The sequence below is a fragment of the Crinia signifera genome, chromosome 8 (assembly GCF_055691185.1).
Source record: "Crinia signifera chromosome 8, ASM5569118v1, whole genome shotgun sequence".
NCBI classification, from domain to species: Eukaryota; Metazoa; Chordata; class Amphibia; order Anura; family Myobatrachidae; genus Crinia; species Crinia signifera.
In genome coordinates, this window is record NC_139224.1 from 93,639,711 (window position 1) to 93,664,937 (window position 25,227).

Consider the following 25,227-nt stretch of genomic DNA (forward strand, 5'->3'; position numbering starts at 1 on the left):
ATTTATCTATTTTTAAGATACCGCCGAAAAATACTAGTACCTTGGACATAAAGTTTGTCAATATTGGTTTTCTTTGTTCTAAAAGGATACATTTTTTTTTAGAATTCTAGGGAGCAACCTCTTTAGTATTTAGAACACTGTTTCTATGAAATATTGTGGCTTCTACCAACTTTGAAATGTCTTTGTGTGTGTGTGTGTGTGTGTGTGTGTGTGTGTGGTGTGGATAGATAAATAAATATTTATTTGGATCAGATGCAGAACAAAATAATAGGTTACATGACTCCTTCTGCGTATGGTGGAGGATAACAGCCAGTTCCATCAGGCCTACTTTTCCTACAGATGGAGCCATGGTTATCTTAACATCCAGCACACCGATAACGGAGAAGGGATATGAGCCTCCCTATTCGTGGGAATGGGGCTTATGAGCATCTCACACGCATGAGCGTCCCATTCTCTATGAGCGGCGTGCCAAGGAAGGGTGCTTTGCCAATGAAAACCATGGCTCAATGATTGTTGGAGTCCAATGCTATACACCGGGAGACTGTGATCGTTATGATGAAGTCCAACAACAATGCCACACAGGACTTAGGTACATGACTAATTATCTTCTTACCTGTGCCTTTAGCCAGCACTTATGGTGGAGGGTGGTTTCAACCCTCAAACAACCTCCATGGCATTCCCAGAAAGGTGCACAATGCACACTCACAAGCTTAATTAAACTTTTTATACACAGGGAATTTATTCTTATTACATTTTTTGTAAATTCATACTGTACATGCATTCTTTTATTTATTTCTTTATTTATTTGATTTTTGTGCTAATTCAAAATTAGGATGGGTCCAAATTACATGATTGTTGTATTTTTTTTAACATTTTTTGCAAAAACAGAACCAAAACACAAAATGAATCAAGATTCAAAACCAAAACACTGGGGTAAGTTTCCATCTCTAATTTAATTTGTGTGCCAATACAAAATTAGGATGGGTCATAACCAGATCTTTGTTTTTGGTTAATTTTTAACCTTTTTGTTTATTAAAAACTTAAACATGGAGCAGCTCTCATTTGAGCTGCTCCTGCCACTGCTATCACCAACCGCCAGCTGCGGTCCATTGAAAGAAGGGGGCGTACCCGCATGAGATGCTCGTGCATCCCATTCTGTCGCAGTCTTACGTGTGGCTCCCCCGCTCCCTGCCCTTCTGCAGAAACCTGCCCCCTGCTCCCTGCCCCATATCCCTGAAGTGGAGATAGGCAGGGAAGCCACTGATCACCACTCCCCACTGCTTTGCTGATGGGGAACGCAAGAGCAAGTCCCTATCAGATGGAGTTGCCATCTGCCAGCCTGCACCAGCACATGAGATCCGGCAATCGAGCAGGCTGGCTGACAGCTTATCCTATTTTTTTTAAATGTAAATATTAGAAGTGGTAAAGTGCTTGGCATATTAAATTTGCTTGTAGATTTTCATATACAGCATAAGGGTTGCTTGGAGGGACAATTCCATCTTGTACCACTTCTTTTCTGATGCTGCTGTGTTTCAATATTTGATTCTGTAGGCATGCTATATTGTATTACAGAGATGTGTGTCTGCCTCTATTATGTCACTTAGTAACCAGCCAGCTTGCTGCACACTAGACAATATTTAGGAAAAAATATTGTGAGTTGTAAGATGAATGAAAATTGACTAAAAGTATGGAAAATCAAAGTTTACAATACTGTAGAAACAAAAACATGCCTAAATTACATGATTGTGGTCTTCTTTTAGAATTTTTTTAAGTATTCAGTTCCAGGGCAGCCATCAGGGTGGGGGGGGGGGGGTCTGTGGGTACTCCAGTCCCAGGCCCAAACAGAAAGGGACCCAGTATAATTTGTCATAAACAATGTTGACATTTCCCTTGAAGCAATGTAGAGGTTGAGTGGTGCGGCCAATGCTGCCAACACTGGAAGTCTCACTAGGCAAGCCAGTGGTTTAAGAAGGAAAGGGGGCCTTACCTATTTTGTTAGTGCTGGGCCCCACAATTTCTGATAGTAGCCCTGGTTAGTTCTGATATTGTTAGTGTATCCTTGAAAAAAATGTGCCACAGATTGAAATGTGGAATAAAACTGAATTATTATACTGTATTATCTGATATTTTCAGAGTACTTGTTTCTACTATTTTTTACTATATTATAATGGTAGATATGTGTCCACATACATCTTGGCTATTTTTCTCAATTTGGCACAACATGCAAAATACGGCTTAGCTGTTTTTCCAAATGTAGCAAATAGATGGGTTCTAAAAACAATTAGCAGCAATAAAATTTGTATAATGTAATAGATAAGTGAAGAAAGACTTTTGCAGAGTCCAAAGCAGTGGCGTAACAATGGAGGGTGCAGGGGATGCAGTTGCTATGGGGCCCGGAGGTTCGGGGGGCCCGTGCTCAAGCTAGCAATCCCCTGCACCCAAATAACTTTTTATAGATAACGCTGCAGGCAGTGGAAGGCTGGCAACGCCGCTGTCCCTAGTGTCCCATGCCTCAGTAACAGTTACAGTAACAGTAACAGTTAGAGCACAGCAGAGATGATCCAGCCCTACATATTCCTGCAGCTGCCAGTTGTGTTGCCTCGCACTCTCTCCTCCCCCTCTTTTCCGGGGCTCAATGTCACCCTAGTGACCTGCCCCGGCGCGCAATACAAAAGCGCCGGCCTGACTTGTCAAGCTCCCAGCGCTAATTGCAAGAGACGGAGTGTAGTGTGCATACGCAGCGCCAAGAAGACCCAGCAGTGTACTGCGGGGATTCGGGCGGTGCGCAGTGGTGATCAGGCTTGTGGGATGGAGACCCAGCAGGAGTGAGGACTAGGAGCCACCTATGCTGCCAGAGGTATTCTCATCGGGGTGGGGTGGGGGGAATCAGCACCTGTAATGTGTACATAGCAGCACCAGCGGCACCTGTACCTTGCCTGCCTCTCTTTGACACCCTCTCTCCCCAACTCTTCATGCCACTGTCTCTTTCTGTCTTTATCTCTCTTCTGGACTCCCTCTATCTATAGATCTCTCTCTCTCCCTCTTGCTGCCTCACTCTTTACTTGGCTCAAGTTGGTTTGCTCTCCCCCTACCTCTCACTGGCACGCTCTCTCCCATCTATCGCTGGCGGCACGCTGTCCCTGACAATCTCTTACTCCTACTTGCTCCTACCTATCTCTCTTGATCCCCTTTTCTCTCCCTATTTTTCCATGAAGCCCTCTCTCCCCCTTTATTACTCTCTCACCAGTGGCGTAACTATAGGCCCGCAGCCCCCGCGGTGGACTTTTGTTACTCACTGTGTTCTGCCGCCGGCCCTTCTATCTGTGCAGGGTCCCGGCTCTCCTGGCCTCAGCAGGCATCGCACAGCCCTCCGGCTACTGCTGCAGCGCTGCTAATACAAAAAAGGGACACTCAGAAAATGGCTGCCCCCATACTGCTGTATGGGGGCAGCCATTTTCCGATTGTCCCTTTTTGATTAGCAGCGCTGCAGCAGTAGCCAGAGGGCTGTTGTGCGATGCCTGCTGAGGGCTTGCAATGCCCTATGCTGCCTGTCTACAAGGAGTGTGTACAGCACGGGGACCTTCCTTACTGCCAGGGAGCCCGCAGCACTGTGAGTACACGCTCCCATTATTACTTATTCTTTAGAAGCCGGCGGGGGGGTTGGGGGCGCCCCTCTGCATTTTCAGCAGGGGGGCGCAGAGTAACTAGTTATGCCACTGTCTCTCACATTCTTCTGTCTCCCCCCCACCCACACACACACAGACATTGTAGTGACAATGGGTGGGGGGGCCTTCCAAGATTTTGTTATGGGGCCCATATCGTTCATGTTACGCCCCTGGTCCAAAGTGTGCCAAATTGTACCATACATGGCACAATAAAACCAAAATGTATGTGGAGACATCTGTATGTCTTTGATATCTGGAGTCCAGAATGAGGCACAGCCAAATTGGCGTCAGCGTCGTCTCTCGCACATTTGTTTTTTTCCCGGAGTCAGATCATGCTTGTTTAATTTTACATATAAAAGTCCCTTCCTCATGATCAAGGCATCATTTCACACTAGGCAAGGACATTGGAAGTCCATCATGAAATGATGGCTGGGCTTCCACCATCGAATCTTTCAATGTGATAGCAACTAACCATTACATTCTGAAGGTGGACCGGACAGCAGGACAGCCGTATTTTGGGAAGAACACATACAGTATATTACAATGTATGTGTTCTCACAGTGCAGCAGTGGTTAGGACCCTGTTCTGCAGGATCCAGCCACACCACTGTGTCTGACCACAACACAGCCTCTTTGTGGTCAAGCGTCATGGCTGCTATGTGTGGCCCAGGATTAAAGAGTCTAGTGGTGTCCACAAGTACTATATCTCAGTCTGAGCTTTCTATTTATGAAACTGCAATTGTAGAGAAGCTTTCTTCCTGTAGTAAAGGAACTATGGTGATGATTTAAAGAAATTTAGTTAATGATTAAGACATCCCTTTTATAGAAACATAGAATTTGACGGCAGATAAGAACCACTTGGCCCATCTAGTCTGCCCCTTTTTTAAACATGTTACCTCAAACCATATTTGATCCTTATTTTTTTGTAAGGATATCAATATGCCTATCCCAAGCATGTTTAAATTGTACTACTGTATTTGCGTCTACCACCTCTGATGGGAGGCTATTCCACTTATCTACTACTCTTTCTGTGTAGTAATTCTTCCTCAAATGTCCCCTGAATCTTCCTCCCTCTAGTTTCAGTGCATGTCCTCGTGTTCTGTTGCAAGTATTATAAGTATTATAAGTATTGCACACTTCAGGTGCATGTTTCTTCCAACAATTAAAAACATTCAGTGGTGCTAAATTAATTGGCAACTGAAAAAAATATAACTATTGTAAATTTGTGTGTACATATGGTAAGGAATATAGACTGTAAACTCTCCCAGGAAAGAAACTGATGTGAATAACAAACATTTTCTCTGTAAAGGTCTGTGTAATTATTATTTATTTATTAACAGTTTCTTATATAGCGCACACAGATTCCGCAGCGCTTTACAGAGCATAGTTATAATCAAAAACACATAACAAATTACAGTACAAGACAGTTTACACTACAGTACATGGTTAATATGGATAGTTGCACCAGGGGACAGGACACTGAAGCAATTTTCAGGGTGGCAGAGGTTTATATATTCAAGAAAGGCACATAAGAGAGCTTACATTCTAAAGGGGATTGTTAGACAGACAGGGGTGACACAGAAGGCGAAGAAGTGAGCTTAAACAGGTTAGGTTGAGAGATTATCAGGATTTATGCAGGAGGGTGGGAAGAGGTCAGCTTAGTCTTTAATATTTTAAGTCTAAAAAAGCGCTGGGTCATCCAAGAGTAGACAGCAGAGAGACAGTTGGAGATATGAGTGAGGATAGAGGGAGAGAGATCAGGAAAGTATCGGTAGATTTTAGTATTATCAACATAGAGGTGATAGTGGAAGGTAAGTGAGCAAATAAGCTCACCCAGATAGGACATGTAGAGATAGAGAAGAAGAGGGCCAATAATAAAATGTTGGGGGACACCTATTATCAATGGAAGAGCAGGATAGGTGAAGTCATTAGAGTACACCTATCCTGCTGTGTACAGCTGTGCATTTTCAAAACAGACTGTGCATATGCAAGCAGAAAGAGTAATATTCAAAGTTTTAGCAGTTAGGAGTTGCACTTATGTTGATTGTAGTTTCCTTCAGTTTCTGTCCAGTGCAAGTCCAGGCTAAGTCTAGGCTGACAGTATGCGGTTGTATATTCCTACTTAGAATCTTCCTACTTTGAAATCTGACTAAATTTCTATAGCCAGCCAAGGCTTAGTCAGCCTCCTATACTCTAATAAGTAGGTCTGTAAAAGCTGTTTCTAACTTCAGTAATTAAGACTGCACCCAATGCCCCTCTCCCACTAGAGAAAGTGAGCAATAAAACTGAGATAAGCAAATGGTGAGATGTTACAGACCATGTCCAAGTCACTAGTCAATTTTAAGTCACTATCTAATTTTAAAAATAAATTTGTACTTTTACCTAGACAATGCAATATACTAATCACAGTGATGCTAGTTCAAATATGACTGTTGCATGAATGGTATTTTACCTAGACAATGCAGTATACTAATCACAGCGATGCTATTCAAATATGACTGTTGCATGAATGGTATTTTACCTAGACAATGCAGTATACTAATCACAGTGATGCTAGTTCAAATATGACTGTTGCATGAATGGTATTTTACCTAGACAATGCAGTATACTAATCACAGTGATGCTAGTTCAAATATGACTGTTGTGTGAATGGTATTTTACCTAGACAATGCAGTATACTAATCACAGTGATGCTAGTTCAAATATGACTGTGTAATGGAATCTGTGTAGAATTGTTAGCAATAATAATATCAAACCAACATAATAATGTATATCAAAGACTCCATTTAACATTGCAAACCAAGACAAAAATAAGTAGAAAATGTCCAATTTTTGTCAAATTACATATTTCATGTTTTGGAATATTCACTTTGCATGAAGTCTATTTAACTATTTGACATCTTCAGGTAGATGCTATTGTACTATTGAGGCTTGACCAAAAATGAAAAGAAAATATATACTCTATGTACTGTATGTATGTTTGGAGAGAGAGGGAGGGAGCAAGAGGGAGAGAGGGTGGGGTAGTAATAATTAAGCATAATAGTGCAATAGTGATTAGGTATGCTACCAGTGCTGCTATGACCCCCCCCCCAATCAGCATCACCTTGGTAACTGTGGCAAACCTGAGTTTCCCACTTAAAAACAAATATACAGACCAATAAAGTCACACGGTACTTATATGTTAGTTGGGCACCCACTATAGTTAGTATGCTCATACCCGCCACTATCCATGTCGGCATGGAGCAGACTTTATATAGTGTGGTGAGCGCAATGAGCCACCGAGCCCGAAGTGTGGCGGAAAACTAAGCAAATAGCTTAGTGGGCGCCCAACTAACATATAAGTACCAGATACTATAAACAACACTTAAAAAGTAAACTAATAAAGATAGTATGGGAGAGTGGAAGTTTAAGTAGAAGAACAGGCAATGGGTAGTGGTTATCAAACAGTCTTTTTAGCTTTGGATTACAAATACGTTTTCAATAAGCAGATAAAGCAGTATATGCACACAATGGATGATAGTTTCTAGGTTTCTAGGTTTGTAATATATTGTGTATTGTGTAATATATTGTGTAATATATTGTGGCCTGTAAAGTAGCTTGTAACTGTCTTTTTTATTGATATGAAATAAGTGAAATACTCTAGATCAGGGCTTTGTGTAGACTTTTATAATTTTGGTACCTGAGGAGCTTTTTAAAGAAATGTAAATACTGTATGTATGAATACATCTGAGGTCAGAAACTAGGACAAGGTGGCATGCGTTCAGACTAGAGGAGAGAATTCTGTACCCTTTAAAGGAAAAGGTTTTTAACCGGTCAGGGCAATAAAGGAATGGACGACTCTTCCAGAAAAGTTGATGATGGCAAACACATTTAAAATAAGGTTGGATGAACATCTACTGGAACATAACATTCAGGGATACAACTAATCACTATTCAGCCATAGATCGCACACATACTAATAGCACATGCACTAACATAGGCAATGCGTTCCTGTTACTGGACCTCCAGGTCTGAGACCTTGGAGTCCCTCTGAGCATGACAGATCCTTCCAACAGTGCTGTGATGTGAAGCCCATAGGCTTTTATAGGGAAATTTCAGCTACAGCCTACTGCTGGCTTTAGTGTATAAGGAAATGTGGTAAAAACACCCAAAACATGGAGTTTACCGCATTTCTGCTTCAGAGTATCTCGCCCCCTGTCTGTCTCTCCCTGACACTATTTCACTCTCCCTTCCTCCCTCATTGACACTCTCTTGAAAACATTCCATAGGAATGACAGTAGGTAAAGTTTAAGTTGGTAAAAAAGGTCCATACACACTGGGCGATTTTCCTCAGTGCATACTGTACAAACTAGGCATTTTTTGCCCATTTTAGTGATTTTCATGGGGGTGTACAACTTTCCATAGCACGATGTTATGGGAAGTGGTGTACCCTGTCCCTCATCTGCTTGTAATACCGTCAGATTATCGGCCGGGCAAACGATGATGCAGCAGCGTGCATCAGTGCTTAGCGCTGCCCCGTACACACTGGGCTGCTTCGGAGCTAAAAGAAGCTCAAAAGACAAAACTGAGTTTTATTTATATAATTAAGATCACATCCCATAGAAAGACAAACTAAGTTTTAATGGCTTAGACCAGTGGTTCCCAAACTGTGTGCCGCGGCACCCTGGGGTGCCTTGGGGAACTTGCAGGGGTGCCCTGGGTTGATGGTCCAGGACCAATTCAAGTTATTTATATCTAATATAATAGTCAAATTATGGACAAACAGAAGTACATTTTGTCCATTACCACATAACTGATCCTAAAGATGAGATATAAACACAATTTATTTAATTTAATATTTGTTTCTGACTTTATCAATGAGAAACCTTTAGCCTAGGGGTGCCGCGAAAAAAATTCTGATGCTTCGGGGTGCCGTGAGTCAAAAAAGTTTGGGAACCCCTGGCTTAGACACCAGGGGTGACATTTAATGGAATGAGAGTTTTTCGCACTTTTTAAAATCGCACCATATCGCTGCAAATCGCACTTTTTTCAGCAGTTTTCCCTTGTAATTCGCATATTTAATGAAATGCGAATTAGCAGGGAAAAATTGTGATATGGTGCGATTTGTGGCGATTTTAAGTCATGGAAATGTGCGCATTTTCAGTCATAAAAATGTGCACATTTCAAAACTTGCGATTTCTGGTTAAAAAAACAGAACGTAAAAAAAAAATGGCGTGAAGTCCCCCCTCCTGAGCATAACCAGCCCCGGGCTCAAAGAGCCGGTCCTGGTTTCATAAAATCACGGGGCAAAACAAATAGGGTTCCCCGGTCAGCATGGGCAGGGGTCCTGGGGGAGTGGGGACCCCCCAAAGAAAGGGGTCACCCCCCTCCAGAACTTACCTGTTCCATCTTCAGCAGCTCTCCTCCGAATGATTCTATTGGCCGCCTAGTGGCCAATCAGGACCCAATTTTGGCGTCCAATAGAATCATTTGTAGTATCAGCTCGATGCCCACCGCCCAGGGGCATCGAGGACAGCCCCGGGCTTCAGCATGGGCAGGTAAGTTCTGGAGGGGGTGACCCCTTCTTTGGGGGGGTCCCCACTCCCCCAGGACCCCTGCCCATGCTGAACATTCAGGGGGATGAATGCTTTGGCCGGGGGGACTTGTATAAAAAGTCTCCCCCCGGCTGTGGCATTACCCTGCTGGCTGGTTGGGCCCGGTGCTGGTTCTTGAAATACGGGGGACCCCTAGTCATTTTGTCCCCCGTATTTTGGGAACCAGGACCGGCCATTGAGCCTGGTGCTGGTTTTATAAAATCCAGGGGAACCCTATTTGTTTAGCCCCGTGATTTTATGAAACCAGGACCGGCTCTTTGAGCCCGGGGCTGGTTATGCTCAGGAGGGGGACCCCTCTCCGTATTTTTCGCATTTTTTTTTAACTCTATTTTAACACCAGAAACATGCACAGATGATCTGTGCATGTCTCTGACCAATTCGCACATCAGACCCTGGTCTGAAAAAAGTGTGATTTATAGACACCTCAAAAGTGCAATTTCAGTTTGCGCATTCCATTAAATATGCGTTTTGTATACTTTTCTGTGCGAAAACATCTGGATGCGAATTAACTGCAATTTTTTTTGCGCACTTTTAGAAAGTACGAATTATTGCCAAAAAATTGCAAAAAATGGGCCGTTGCGCACCCTATTAAATGTGCGATTTGGGGAAAAATATTTTGTTGCGAAAATATCGCCAAAAATCACAAATCGTCTCCTATTAAATGTCACCCCAGATATTAAAAACAGCAACATACAATTGAAGCGAGCAGCGACACGCGCGTTGACCGTGTCCACCTAGTGATTGCACCCCATTGTCCTCCTATATGATTGCTTATTGACTACATTTTGTCACAATAGTGTGCGCAACCCTACGGCACTGTCCAGTGGGCGGTGAAGGCACGTAGGTTCATTGCTAACCGTGCCTCCCCCTCCCCCCACCTTACCTACGTCCAGATAGGAATTGGTGAAATATTCACCTACCAGGTCTGCAGATCAGGGACAGTTACACCCGCCGTCAGAGCGAAGGCGTTACCCCGCTGGTGCCAGGACATTTGTCAGCATCAAGGGTGCGCTGTAATCCGGATCTGTCGGGGGTGATTAGGGCTAGTATTTTAGCATTGTCTAGGAAATTGCAGTTTATAAGTGTGCATTTATACTGAGAGACCGCAAGCATTTAACTCTTTGGATGCTAATTTACTTTATGTGCATCACGAATATGCTATAATTTGGATGTCCTACTTTTAAACTAGTCTGTGGGAAGGTTAGCTGGGTGGCACTTGTGATTCGAGAAAGTGATATTTTTACCACACCAGCTGATTACGCTCCAGACAGTTACCATTATATATACCATCAAGCACACATATAATACTGCTTCTATATTTGGCAGACCCAGATCCATCAGATTACCATATCTCCCCATTATAATCAAACCTCTCACTACTAGTGTTGGAGTACCTAAAACATCAGGAGATTAGAACCTAATACTGTAATCAACAAGTTACTCAGATATAACACTATCACATGGGTAGAGTTTCACTGGTTTGCCTGGGTCTGCAATATACTCCCGACACAGTAAGACGCACTTCTGTGACAATCTATACAAAAACCATAGGATAATCCAACATTAGGGTCTCACTACGTGAGGAATCTTTTCCTCAATTTAAAAAAAAAAATCCTTTTGTGTCATTTGTCTAATATGTATGTCTTTGGTTTTATATGTTGCTTTTTAAGTGAATAAATTAAATAAAAGTTATATTTTATATATAAAAACCTCTTTATGGTGCACCACAAGAACGACAAGCTTAGTCTTTCCTTCTCTTTTTTGTGCATTCAAATTTTCTTGTCTAAAGGTAGCACACCCCGTCAATACCACTAATGGCAGTGTAACTTATACTGGGGTCTATTTTGATATTCTATTATCATTACCTAGTGCGACTAGCCCAACTTTGTCTTTTTGCTACACAGCATGGACCCCGCTGCCCAGATCCCCATGTGCTGGCAAGTACCAGGGGAAGGGGGAGAGCTTTTAAGGGTGGGATACTGATGTGGGATCTACTGTACCGGTTCAGACCCATTCACACAGCACAAATAACGGGTCTGAACCGTGTAGGATCCTTCTTTTTACCCGTTTTGAATTCACAGTTTTCTTGAACCGGTAATTTAAAACTGGGGTTTTCACACTGCAGCTATAACCATTTTGAAACAGTTAAAAATTGGAAAACTACCTGGTTATAGCTGCAGTGTGAAAGGGGTATGGGTGCTTGTTTAGTTTCACGACGGCAGTTACGTAGTTTATGTAGTACTGTATTGAGCAGTGGCGTAACAATGGAGGGTGCAGGGGATGCAGTTGCTATGGGGCCCGGCGGGTGGGGGGGGCCCGAGGCTAAGCTAGCAATCCCCTGCACCCTTGTAATTTTTTTAAATAGTGCTGCTGTGCCAGTGTCTGCCAGTGTCCCGTGCCCCCAGTGAAGTCCGTTCTGAAGCTTTCAGGACTGGAGAATTACAACAGAGCGCTGCAGGAGGCAGTCCACTCTCTAGTGACTAGTTAGCACTGGCGCGAAATAGAAGAGCGCCTGACCTGTGTGTCCTATCCAGCTGCTAGCGCACTGATATCACTACAACCAGCGTGGTGGTGCGCAAGTGGAGACAGGCGCAGCAGTGCGGTGACCCGGCGGCATGCAGTGGTGACAAGCGCAACGCCGCGGAGACCCGCCGATGTGCTGCAGTGCGTGGCCTCGGCGGTGCGGGGACCCTGTGGTGGGGAGTGGAGACCCGGCAGTTTTAGCAGGTACAGAGCGGCACCTTTATTAGGAGGAGGAGGGGGAGGGGGGCTTTGAGGAGGAACACAGTAGAACCTTTATTAGAAGGGGTTGAGGAGGTACCCAGCGGCACCATTACTAAAAGGAGGGAGGGGAGGGGGTACGCAGCAACACCTTTACTGGGAGGGGGGTGCTGGTGGTTTAGGAGGTACACAGCAGCACCGTTACTAAAAAGAGGGGGGGATGTACACAATCTCTCACTCCAACTCTCTCACCTCTTTATCCTCTCTGTTTTCCATCCCTCTCTCTACCTGCGCTGTCTCTCCCTCCGGTCACTCTCTCTGACAGTCTTCTCCCCCCGTCTACCCGGCACAAACTCGCTCTCTCTCTCCCTGCTGTCCTCTATCTTTAGCCCTGGCTCATCACAGCAACCTCTTTCGCCCCGTCTCGTGCAGACACTCTCTCTCCCCATCTCTTGACGACACTCTCTCTCTCTCCCCATCTCTTGTCGACACTCTCTCTCTCCCCCAGTCTCTTGCCGACACTCTCACTCTTCCCCAGTCTCTTGCCGACACTCTCTCCCCCTGTCTCTTACCGACACTCTCTCTCTTCCCATCTCTTGCCGACACTCTCTCTCTCTCCGCCAGTCTCTTGCCGACGCTCTCTCTCTCCCCCAGTCTCTTGCCGACACTCTCTCTCCCCCAGTCTCTTGCCAACACACTCTCTCCCCCTGTCTCTCGTCGACACTTTCACTCCTACTCGTACTTTTATTCTCTCTCCCTCCTTTTCCAAAAAGCCCTATCCCCAGTTATCTCTCCCCAACACCCTTTGTCTCTTACTCTATCACTCTTCTGCACCACCCTCCCTCCCAAAAATGGGCATTATAGTGACAATGGGGGGGGGCCCTTCCAATATTTTGCTATGGGGCCCACATCCTTCTAGTTACGCCTCTGGTATTGAGAATACTAATACAGCACTATGCTGCCTACATAAACTACGTAAGTGCTTCTGGAGCCCTGAAACTACACAATGGTGAATATCCCCACTATCCATGTCATACCGCCAGTATCCACGTCAGCGTGGAGTTGATTTTATAAAGTGTGGCGAGCGCAGCGAGCCACCGAGCTTGAACCGTGACATGGGGACGCGGATACAAATGCGCTCGCCACACTTCGGGCTCAGTGGCTCGCTGCACTTGCACTTGCAATTGCACGCGGCAATGTACGTAATTCAGCGTATTGCCGCTGGGGTGCATCACATGGTTTCCTTGCTCCCCCAGCTGCACTACGCTAATTGCATACATTGTCCGCTGCCAGTGCCAGAGGAGGGGGACTGAACGCTGGCACCGGCAAGTGACTGCTGGAGGAGGGGGACTGAAGGCTGCCCTTCGGTGGACTTGATGGATGCGGTGGCCGGGCCGGAGGAGGATAAGTATAAAGCACAACACACACATTTCCCCCACTATCCACATCATATCCCCACTATCCACGTCGTACCCTCAGTATCCACCTCAGTGTGGAGTTGACTTTATAAAGTGTGTATAATGTTTCACCCCCTTGATATCACCTCCCCCCGCCCAGCCATGGCTACAGTACACGCCCACCATCCACCATTACTCCACAGCCACCATCCACCATTACTCCTGCACCCTCACCTTCCTCTGCCAGCAACCCCCCCGCGATTTGCGGGACCCCCGTGACCCCCCTCCCGCGATTCGCGGGACCCCCGCGACCCCCACTCCCGCGATTCGCGGGACCCCAGTGACCCTCCCCTCCCACAATTCGCAGGACCCCCCGTGACCCCCCCTCCCACGATTCCCCCTCCTGCGACCCACCCCTCCAGCAAATCGCGGGAGCCCCACACCCCCCCCTCCCACAATTCGCGGGAGACCCGCGATCCCCCCTCCCACAATTTGCGGACCACCGCCCCCTCCCGCAATTTTCGGCACCCCCCTCCTGCGATTGTATTAACTGTAGACATGTACCTCTAATTTTCTGAATATCTCATCCTATTAAATTTCACACTATTTTTCTTCCATCATTTAGGTTCTACCATCAAGAAGAATGAAGCCTTTTATTTGGATCTTGGGCTTTCTGATACCAATTATTCCATGTCTACTACAGTCTAGGGACTAGAGGAACTATGAATCAATGTGTTCATTCAAATGCATTGCCAAACAGCCTGGCGATTACAGGAAGAATGCTGCTGTATTCATATTGAATCTCTCACATTGCAGAGTGGGAAGATATTGACTTTAGATGGGACTCTGTCTTTTTATGCATTACAATGAGGATTTGTTCAAACATACTGTACTATGATCTTACACAGGTCAATTTTATGTATCATGGAGGACTGAATATGTCAAAGTGTCAGGGCTCTGGTGCTAGGTTTATTATGGATGATTTATTTGTATAAGAACTGTTAAAGATCAAGTATGGCTAAAAATGTTGAATATTACTATGTAATGTAATAGTATGTTTACACAAGGGGGTTTACACATAATATTTATACAAGTAAAGGCTTATGTGTTGTCTGGAAATGTGTTCTACAGTACCTTTGTGATTGTTATGCACTCCTATGCTCATATATGGTGTACACCACAAAAGGGGTACAGAGGATACACACAAGGAGCAATAGGGGACGACTCACACACACAGAATGGGTACAGTGCATAAACAGATAGTGCGTAAGTAACAATATGACACAAACTGGAAAGTACACACTACCTACTCAGAAGGTAGTGGGTTAACTTACAGACACAAAAGGAGACTAGGGAGCCGAGGGCTCTACAGACAGAATGTCTCATTAGCGTGGAGTATATGCTCGGATGTAATAAAGCAGAAACAGTGGAGCGAGATGTTATTCTTCAACACGTGGATAGCAACTGAAGTGCGGTTGCTAAGGGCAACCACTGAACCCCAGAGGGTTACAAGCAAATAAGGCTAGCAGCTCCTAAGTCAAATATGGGAATAAGGACCGTAGAAGTGTAGCCACAGGCCTAGCCTCACTTGCAGTACACCGGTTCAGCTTACTGCCACCAAGCTGACACCTGGAAGCACTACACCAGTGGTCGGGGAACTCGATCCTCACCACCCCACACAGTGCATGCCCCGCTGGCAACCCAGCAGGTGCACAGGTGTACTAATTACTCAGACACATTTTATAAGGTCCGCAGGTGGAGTTAATTATTTCACTGTGAGGATTCTGTGAGGAGACCTGCAAAACATGCACTGCATGGGGCAATAAGGACGGAGCTCCCCAACTACTGCATTACACAATGAGGAAGGACAAGGCAGGTCTAGGAGCACAGCTGCAGACTTACTGGATCCACAGTGTGGAACAGGGACTCCAGCAAATCAAATGACTGAGTCCCGTTTACTGCTAGGTCTGGATCAGACGGATAGAACACTGTATTCCAAGACCTATTTGGCAGTAAACTAGCAAGCAATACAAAATACAATACAGTTCTAACTAACTGGTATTTCTCAGAAACAGGCTCACTGACTATCTGGCTAAGATTCAAGTGGCCGACTCCCACACAGGATGTTTATACCAGAAGCAGAGTCCCGGGCAGCTGCTGCTGCTGCTGTTGAGCATGCCACGCCTCCAGTCTGTGTCCCTGTACAGCTTGCCTCCCAGTTGTCATGGCGATGCGGCCGCACAGGGCAGGGGAGCCTAACAGTGATAGAAATATGTACCAACCTCTTTGAAGGTTATGATATTTGCATCTTGGGATATAAAATCCCTATTACGTAGTACACTTAATACATACCCTCCAACATGACCCATCCCATTAGGTACAAAATGCTCTGTTCCTGCCAGTGACAGTTACAGATGTGAGCCTACAGCACAGTCCAATATTCAAAGAGGGGAGGTCACATCAACTCTCAGTGATGTTTGGGATATCAGCTGGTGTGGCTCCCCTTTTTGAATATTGGACTGGGCTGCAGGCTCACATCTGTAACTGCCACTGGCAGGGAAGTCCAGGAACAGAGCATTTTGTACCTAATGGAATGGGTCATGTTGGAGGGTATGTTATGTCACAAATATTTTAAGCATCTTTTGCGTAATGTTTTATGTGCCATGAGTTAAGACTACAGGGGTTTAATCTAAATTGTTATATTTTATTTTAATTTAAATTTAACTATACTGCTTTTTGATACTACTTAACTCTACAAAGATATATTGAAGTTATTTTTTAAGAGAATTAGAAATGATTCAATACATTTTCTGGTAACCAAACATACACTATGGTATATACTGCTAAGGAAGATCATTTAAAGCAAGCAGGGGTTTTGAAAACATAAATATGAGTTGATAAAGGTAATACATACTGCAAGGGAGTCTAATTTAAAGACTGGCCATAAAAGTTGAAGTTGCTACCCATCTTCCGTGACCAAGCGCTCAAGCGAAACATATGTCGGGAATTGCCAATCATGTGGTGTACACACATGACCGGTGCACAGCTGACAGACAGAGACAGACCAGGAGCAGCGACTACGGCGGCACAGTGCAGCTTCAAAACACACCTTGCTCAGTGTTAAGGTAACCACTGGATGCGTCCAGTGGGTCTCCCCCTAACTATTAAGCATATCAATTGTACATAGGGTGACGGAGCTCACCACCACTTTTTGTCAAATAGACACATGCCAATACCTTAACCTGCTCATTACTACCTAAGAATGTCTGAAACCACAGGAATACCAGTATTACTTTCACTCTCTCAGTCCTCTAGTAACTCAAACTCAAAAACACTGAAATCCCTTAACCCCTTCCTGACACAGCCAGTTTTTGCCTTCCTGACAGAGCCCTTTTTTTCAAATCTGACATGTATCACTTAAGTGGGGATAACTTTTTTTTGCTTTTACTTATCCCAGTGATTTTGAGATTATTTTCTCGTGACACATTGTACTTCAAATTAGTGGTAAATTTGGGTCGATACAGTCTGTGTTTTTTTGTGAAAAATACCAAAATGTCGTAAAAAAATGTAAAATTTAGCAATTTGCTAAATGTTAAATTTTCTGCTTGTGAGACAAATAATCATACCACTCAAAATAGTTAATAACTAACATAGACCATATGTCTACTTTATGTTTCCATCATTATTTCAACTTCCTTTTAATTTTTTTGGACACTAGGAGGCTTACAATATGAATAGCAAATTCTCAAATTTTCAAGAAAATTTCAAACACTGATTTTTTTAGGGACCAGTTCAGTTCTGATGTCACTTTGAGGGACTTGTATGTGAGACACCCCCATAAATGATGCCATTTCAAAAACTGCACCCCTCACAGTATTCAAAACAGCATTTTGGAAGTTTGTTAACCCTTTAGGTGTTTCACAGGAATTAAAACAAAGTGTAGGTGAAATTTCAAAATTTCATTTTTTTTGCAGATTTGCAATTTTAATACATTTTTCTAAGGAACACAGTATATTTTACTAGAGAAATGTGACTAAAAATTGATTCCCCCAATTCTTTTGTTTTCATAAATATCCTATATGTGGCCCTAGTGTGCACGTTGACCAAACCACAGGCTTCATAATAGAAGGAGCACCTACTTGATTTTGGAGCCTCCTTTTTATGAGATTATTTTTTAGGCACCATGTAGGTTTCTAGGCACCATAAGATGCTAAAATTTAGGAACCACCCCACAAGTGACCCCATTTTGCAAACTACACCCCTCAGGGAATTCATCTAGGGGTATAGTGTACATTTCAAACCCCCAGGGGTTTCACCAATTTTGATACAACTGGGCAGTGAAAATGAAAAATTACATTTTTTTACACAAAAATTCAGTTCTGGCTCAAAATTTTTCATTTTCAGAAGGTATGAAGGAGAAAAAGCACCCCAAAATCTGTGCCCCAATTTCTCCCGAGTACGGCAATGCCTCACATGTGACCAAAAAATACCATTTGGGTGCATGGCAGGACTAAGAAGGGAAGGAGTGATTTTTGGATTTTGCAGCTCAGATTCTGGTGGAATGTTGGTGGGTACTATGTCGCATTAGCAAGACCCCCCAAGCACCAATACAGTGGAACCCCCCCACAAGTGACCCCATTTTGCAAACTACACCCCTCAGGGAATTCATCTAGGGGTATAGTGTACATTTCAAACCCCCAGGGGTTTCACCAATTTTGATACAACTGGGCAGTGAAAATGAAAAATTACATTTTTTTACACAAAAATGCAGTTCTGGCTCAAAATTTTTCATTTTCAGAAGGTATGAAGGAGAAAAAGCACCCCAAAATCTGTGCCCCAATTTCTCCCGAGTACGGCAATGCCTCACATGTGACAAAAAAATACCATTTGGGTGCATGGCAGGACTCAGAAGGGAAGGAGTGATTTTTGGATTTTGCAGCTCAGATTCTGGTGGAATGTTGGTGGGTGCTATGTCGCATTAGCAAGACCCCCCAAGCACCAATACAGTGGAACTTCCCCACAAGTGACCCCATTTTGCAAACTACACCCCTCAGGGAATTCATCTAGGGGTATAGTGTACATTTCAAACCCCCAGGGGTTTCACCAATTTTGATACAACTGGGCTGTGCAAATGAAAAATTACATTTTTTACACAAAAATGCAGTTCTGGCTCAAAATTTTTCATTTTCACAAGGAATGAAGGAGACAAAGCACCCCAAAATCTGTGCCCCAATTTCTCCCGAGTATGGCAATGCCTCACATGTGACCAAAAAATACCATTTGGGTGCATGGCAGGACTCAGAAGGGAAGGAGTGATTTTTGGATTTTGCAGCTCAGATTCTGGTGGAATGTTGGTGGGTGCTATGTCGCATTAGCAAGACCCCCCAAGCACCAATACAGTGTAACCCCCCCACAAGTGACCCCATTTTGCAAACTACACCCCTCAGGGAATTCATCTAGGGGTATAGTGTACATTTCAAACCCCCAGGGGTTTCACCAATTTTGATAAAACTGGGCAGTGAAAATGAAAAATTACATTTTTTTTTACACAAAAATGCAGTTCTGGCTCAAAATTTTTCATTTTCAGAAGGTATGAAGGAGAAAATGCAGCCCAAAATCTGTGCCCCAATTTCTCCCGAGTACGGCAATGCCTCATGTGTGACCAAAAAGTGGCAGGACTCAGAAGGGAAGGAGTGATATTTGGATTTTGCAGCACAGATTCTGGTGGAATGTTGGTGGGTGCTATGTCGCATTAGCAAGACCCCCAAAGCACCAATACAGTGGAACCCCCCCACAAGTGACCCCATTTTGCAAACTACACCCCTCAGGGAATTCATCTAGGGGTATAGTGTACATTTCAAACCCCCAGGGGTTTCACCAATTTTGATACAACTGGGCAGTGAAAATGAAAAATTACATTTTTTTACACAAAAATGCAGTTCTGGCTCAAAATTTTTCATTTTCAGAAGGTATGAAGGAGAAAAAGCACCCCAAAATCTGTGCCCCAATTTCTTTCGAGTATGGCAATGCCTCATATGTGACGAAAAAATACCAGTTGGGTGCATGGCAGGACTCAGAAGGGAAGGAGTGATTTTTGGATTTTGCAGCTCAGATTCTGGTGGAATGAATGGTGGGTGCTATGTGGCATTAGCAAGACCCCCGAAGCACGGTGAAATGATGAACCTAATAATCCATAGATGTGTGGTATATTTTAAAACACTCCTTTATACATAGGCCGGGTTTGTCGGGGCAAGTTTCACAGTGGAAAATAGTTTCCTTTCTTATTCCCTTTTTATAGCAAACTTTGCACCTTTTTTGTGTTCTGCCCTTTCTTGCAGTGGAGAGGATTTCGTTAGGAAAATGCTGCCCTGGTACAATACGGGGGCCAGTACTAGAAGTACTGGGGCCCTCTGCCTGCTGGTTTCCAAATATTAGGCCCTTTATGACTTCCTCTTGAAAGTTCATAAATGTCCCCCTCTGGCTGGTAGAACGGAATAGCACGTAAGCGTTATACAGTGCCATCTGGATGATATACACGGCCAGCTTCTTGTACCAGATTTTAGTTTTCCGCAGGGCACTGTACGGCTTCAGTACCTGATCTGAAAGATCCACTCCGCCCATGTACCTATTGTAATCTAGGATACAATTAGGTTTTGAGGTGTGGGTACTGGTACCTCGTACAGGGATGGAGGTGGTACTGTCTCCATGAATTGTTGTCAGTATAAGGACATCCCTCTTGTCCTTATATTTGACCAACAACATATTTTCGGTGCATATTCCCCTGCTTTCACCCCTTCTCATTACTTGGGCAATGTGCGTTTTTGGGAGGCCTCTTTGGTTCTTACGCACAGTACCGCAAGCTGCTGTACCTCTTGAACCAAGGGCCTTAAACAGGGGGATGCTAGTGTAAAAGTTATCCACATAGAGGTGATAACCTTTATCCAGGAAGGGGTGCACTAAATCCCAGACAATTTTTCCACTAACACCTACGAGGGAGGGGGGGCATTCTGGCGGTTCAATTCTTGAATCCTTCCCTTCATATACCCTAAACCTGTGGGTGTACCCTGAGGTGCTTTCACACAGCTTATACATTTTTATGCCATACCTTGCCCTCTTACTGGGAAGGTACTGGCGGAATTTAACCCTTCCTTTAAAATGTATAAGGGACTCGTCAATACAAATAAATTTTTCAGGGATGTACATCTCTGCAAATTTGGCACTGAAATGATCAATGACCGGCCTGACTTTGAATAGCCGGTCAAAGGTGGGATCATCTCTGGGTGGGCACAGTGTATTATCGGTGTAATGTAAAAATTTAAGGATTATCTCAAAACGAGCCCGAGTCATGGCCATACGGTAAAATGGGGTGCTGTACAGAACATCTGTACTCCAATATTGCCTAATTTCTGGCTTTTTTACTATGCCCATATGTAACACCAGACCCCAAAACGTCATCATCTCTACTGCATCTACAGGGGTCCACCTAGCAAATGATGACGTGGGGTTTTGAGCAATAAACTGCTGGGCATATAAATTACTTTGGTCCACCATTAAATTTATAAAATCATCAGAGAAAAATAATTTGAAAAAGTCAATTTCTCTGAAAACTGCTGAATCAAATTGGATTCCTGGGATGGCCAAAAACTCAGGAACCTTGGGCTCAAAATTGTCTGGTGGTGGGGTCAATACGGGATCAATCATTTGGGGGGGGGTCTCAGCTGCTCTACGGGGGCGTCTTTGAGGGGGTCCCTCATCAGCAGAGGAGGAAGAGGAGCTTAAGGCGAATCCTTCAAATTCCCCGCTTGCATCACTGGCTGTGTCAGAGTCAGAGGCAAGCATGGCATATGCCTCCTCCGCTGAATACATTCTTCTGGATGACTGGGATGACATTTGGGATGACATTTGGGATGCCATTTTTATTTTTGTGTTTCTGTAAGTGTAATGTTTCAACACGTGTATAGTGTAGGGGGGGTACAAACTTTATTTCAACACGGGGGGTATGTAGTGTGTAGTGTGTATGTAGTGCAGAAAAAAAAATACTTTATACAGGAATTTGATCCCAATAAAAAAAAAAAAAAAATTGAAGGGGTTAAAAAAAAAAAAAAAAAAGGTCCTGCGCCAAAAATTGAGCACAGATGTTGGTCAGTAACGTCCGTCTATGAACAGCGCTCAAAGGCAACAGGACACCCACAAAAACAACGTGGGTGTAAAAACAAAAAAAAAAAACAATTTAAAAAAAACTGCAGAAAAAAAATGATATCAACCTGTGCCAAAAATGCTGTTCAGTGATTGTACGTCACTGATCAGCGGCCACAGGACACCCACAAAAGCAACGTGGGTGTAAAAACAATTTAAAAAAAATTTCCACAGCACTCTCCAAAAAAAAAACAATTTAAAAAAACTGCAGAAAAGAAAATGATATCAACCCTGTGCCAAAAATGCTGTTCAGTGATTGTACGTCACTGATCAGCGCTCAGCGGCCACAGGACACCCACACAAGCAATGTGGGTGTAAAAACAAAACCCCACTGCACTCTCCAAAAAAAAAAAAAACTGCAGATCAGTGATGCAGTGATGCACCACTGATTAGCAGTGAGGGGCAGCAGACACACAACCTGACAGGGTATATATATATTAAAAATAAAAACCCTGGACCCCCAAAAAGTTGCTGATTAATTAATTTAAACTGACCAGCACAAAAGGGGGGGCAGCAGGGGGGGCAGCAGTCAGTTGCACACGCAGCACAACCTTTGGTGCAACTGACAGGTATATATATAAAAAAAAAAACCCTGGACCCCCAAAAAGTTGCTGATCAGTTAATTAATCAGCACAATCAGCACAAAAGGGGGGGCAGCAGGGGGGGGCAGCAGTCAGTTGCACAGGCAGCACAACCTTTGCTGCAACTGACAGGTATATATATATAAAAAAAAAAAACTCTGCACCCCCAAAAAGTTGCTGATCACCTCAGATATAGTGATCAGCACAAAAGGGGGTGCAGCAGACACAAAATATAGCACTCTCTATCACTCTCTATCACTCTCTATCACTCTCTGTCACTATCTGTCCCTATCTCTCACGATCTGTGACTCTATGACACTGCTGCAGCAGCACACACAGAAGTCACAAGATCCAGGAAGTATCCAGCTGCTGGCAGGATGCTACCAGCGGTGATCAGCGGTGATCAGGTAAGTTTCAGGCAAGGATCAGGTATGTATCACGACAGATTGGCACGGTGACCGCTCTGCACGCAATTCCAGACCGGAATGGCGTCTGCAGTGCAGTCACCGTTAGTTTAAATCACGCGCCTTGGCTGTGATTGGTCCGTGGGTCCCACGGACCAATCACAGCCTTGGGGGCAGGTGGGGTGAGGTGTCGTCGTCACCGATGACCCCCTCATGCCCCCTGACGCCCAGCGGTGATTGACACCTGTGTTACCGAGCGTCTGATTCGCCGGTAACACAGGAAAACGCTGTGAATGGCTGTTCACACTGAACAGCCAATCACAGCGATCGCCGACGGGGGGGCGGCATCGCAGCCCCCCCTGGGCATGCAGGGACATGTCTGCTGTCAGGGACAGCAGACATCGTCCCTCTGTCCCCGCGTCTATAGACGCGGGGACAGTTTAAAGTCATGACGTATATATACGTCATGTGTCGGGAAGTACATCCCGGCCATGACGTATATATACGTCAAATGTCGGGAAGGGGTTAATCCACCTCAAGCAGAAATATTAATGATATTAATATTTATTTTCAAGTACTCTTCTCCTCTCTGCAACAACAGCTTGCTCCTGTTTCTGTGTTCACTACTCCTGAGATGGCGGTATCACACCTAAACCTAACTCTCAAAACAGCCCTGATGGATGAAGTGGCTCCAGTTACCCACCACACTCCACGTAGGCCTAGACGCCACCCGTGGCACACTAAATTAACAAGACACCTACAAAATCTCTCACGCAAAGTTGAGCGTAAATGGTGTAAATCTGACAATCCAATGGATTTCTTTACACATAAGACTATCTACCAGTCCTATAGTTATGCCCTGGAAAATGCCAAGCAAACATAATTCCACATATTTCTCTCATTTCTGCTCAAGCTTCAAACCCAAAACGTCTTATTAATACATTTGAATCCCTTCTCAAACCTCCCTCCCCCAAGCCACCAACCACTATTCATGCACAAGATCTTGCTTCCTACTTCACGGATAAGATTGACAAGATCAGAGATGAGTTGGTATGCTCCAACTCAGTTGGTGATCTGCTCAATTTACTTTATTTGATCCCACGAATGAAGATCAAGTATCTGCACTTTTCACTTCCTCCCACTCTACTGCCTCTTCTCGACCCTATATCCTCACAAATAAGTAAATCTCTGACTCCTTTGCTCATCCCAATCTTAACTAAAATGGTAACCTCTCTTTTTCTACTGGTGTCTTTCCTTCATTGTTCAAACACGCAGTTACTGTATTACTCCGATTCTGAAAAAAACTAAATTCTGACCCAAGCTTTCTCTCAAACTACCGTCCCATCTCTCAACTTCCATGCACCTCCAAACTACTTAAAAGACTTGCCTACACTCACCTCACATACTTTCTTAACTCGCACAACTTACTGGACCCGCTTCAGTCAGGCTTTCGTGCCCAATACTCCACAGAGACAACACTGACTAAAGTTGTGAATGATCTGGTCACTTCTAAGTCTAGGCCACTATTCACTACTAATTCTTCTAGATCTCTCTGCTGCTTTTGACACTGTTGACCACACACTTCTCATACATACAAACACTACAATCCCTAGGTCTTAAAGACACAGCCCGGTACTTGTGTAGATGCTGGCGCCGTGCGTCTGAGTCCCCTTGCGGGGCTCGCTTCGCTCGCCCACGCTGCGGGCTCGGTGGCTCGCTACGCTCGCCACGCTATTTAAAATCTACTCCATGCCAACATGGATAGTGGAGGTATGAAATATCCATGTTGGCATGGAGTTAAGTTACTTTTTTGGACATATTTCATGGCGAGCGTACACCCGGAAGTAGCACGGCGCCATGAAACTACACAAGTACCCACAGCGCTCTCGTGATTCTCATCCTACCTAACAGCACCTTTAGTGTTTGTTTCTCTGATTCTACCTACCTCTTTCAGTTGGAGTACCTCAGGGTTCAATTTTAGGTCTGAGTCCCCTTGCGGGGCTCGCTTCGCTCGCTCACGCTGCGGGCTCGGTGGCTCGCTACGCTCGCCACGCTATTTAAAATCTACTCCATGCCAACATGGATAGTGGAGGTATGAAATATCCATGTTGGCATGGAGTTAAGTTACTTTTTTGGACATATTTTGTGGCGAGCGTACACCCGGAAGTAGCACGGCGCCATGAAACTACACAAGTACCCACAGCCCTCTCGTGATTCTCATCCTACCTAACAGCTCCTTTAGTGTTTGTTTCTCTGATTCTACCTACCTCTTTCAGTTGGAGTACCTCAGGGTTCAATTTTAGGTCCTCTGCTTTTCTCAATCTATACTGTACCTCATCTCTTGGCAAACTAATCAGCTCTTTTAAATTTCAGTATCACCTGTATGTGGATGATACTCAGCTATACCTATCCTCCCCAGACCTGTCCCCAGCTGTATTGAGCCATGTCTCTGAATGACTTTCTGCTGTTTCATCCTGGATGTCATCTTGCCACCTCAAACTTAATATTTCAAAAACAGAATTAATTATATTTCCGCCAATAAATAGTAGTTACCTACCTGATATCTCTATTGCTGAATATGACAATCACTACTACCTCTGAAGCTCGCTGCCTAGGTGTTATCCTTGACTCTGAACTTTCCCTTGTACCCCACATTCAATCTGTCTCAAA